Here is a 1,377-nt window from a genome sequence, read left to right on the forward strand (position 1 = left end):
CGCGCACGCTAGGGTGTCTGTGAATACTACCTGTCGGGAAAGGGTTAATTTAAGTGCATTTATTTTTTGGTTGTTTTCTGTTTGCATGTACATATACATGCATACGCATACACACACTCAGAAGCACCTGCTTCATTTAACTTCAGAATATTTTGCTGCATAAATACCCGTTAATGTTTGTTCACTGACTCATGTGTTAGCTAGTTTTATAAGTGGTTATGCATGCAAATTGCAGTGACTTACCAGCAGTGTGAAATAAGATAATCTTCATCCTTTGTTCATTCGCAACCTGTGTCACATGCAGGTAAAACTACTTGCCAGCCATTCCCTCCAGTATTTGCCTGGGCAGTTTTGGTTATATTACAATTTCATTCCATCTGGGCATCTTGTCTGTCTTTAAAGCATTTTCAGTCATAGTAGAATGAATTAACCCCTAAAAACTGCAAGCCCTACACCCCCCACCCTCTCCAGCTGAAGAAAGGCATAAATTTTTGTCACAAAGGCAAATTTTGGTTGCAGACATTTTAAGAGCTCAGTTTTATGCGCCGAAAAAGTGTCAGTAAAATGTAATGTGCCTTAGGTCACCAGAATTTTACACTTTCTGTGTTAAATTTACAAGAAGCTAGATGGAAAACACTTCTGTGTGATTGGTTAAGGCAGAGGAGGACCTACAAGGGGAATATGGAAATGAGGGTGATGTTATGGATGTGGCTGAAGAAAGCGTAGCAGACATTACTAGATTTATTGGGAGACACAACATACATTTGTATAACATCCCAGCAGTTTTTTTTTTACTAACCTTCCAGAGTTGTGGTGAATAGGACTGCTAGCACACTGCAGTTAACCATCCATGTTCATGGTGAATTGGTCTTAAGGGATTGATAGATTTATTTATTTTTTTAGATGCATATAAACGTAAACCATCATAGCCTACAGAAAAAATAGTATCTTGGCAAAGATTGCTATGTATTGGCTCCCGTAGTTCTAAAGTTAGCACACCAAGGATTGGTCAAATGGGTAATAATCTGATAATCCCTGACTTGAGTCGGGTCTTATAGTCTTTTAAAACTAGTTGAAACTTGGCTTAACATACTTATGGTGGCTATTGCTCACTTGTCACTTTGTCAGATGTAAAGCAGTTCACTCATATTCTTGTTTTTCATCCTTCACTTTCTTTATCATTGTGGAGTTTGCCAAAATCATTGACATTGTAACAATTTTATCTTCATATATTACATAGTATATACCTGTTTACTGTGTTTGCTTACGTGTGAAGTATTGTAATGGTTATATTTTTGTTTCAGCATTGTTACCGAAATGTAGGGTTGATGAAATGCCATTGTCGAAACATGATCCTTATTGACTCATAATTGAATG

At 37.2% G+C, this 1,377-nt stretch overlaps 1 protein-coding gene across 2 annotated transcripts in view; it reads left to right on the plus strand.

The window, feature by feature from the left end:
• Positions 1-1,377, plus strand: part of LOC119594672 (KAT8 regulatory NSL complex subunit 2-like) — a gene marked incomplete at its 3' end in the record, with an annotated part of 26,702 nt that overhangs the window by 16,337 nt on the left and 8,988 nt on the right.

This window comes from Penaeus monodon, chromosome 34 (genome assembly GCF_015228065.2).
Source record: "Penaeus monodon isolate SGIC_2016 chromosome 34, NSTDA_Pmon_1, whole genome shotgun sequence".
Classification (NCBI taxonomy): Eukaryota; Metazoa; Arthropoda; class Malacostraca; order Decapoda; family Penaeidae; genus Penaeus; species Penaeus monodon.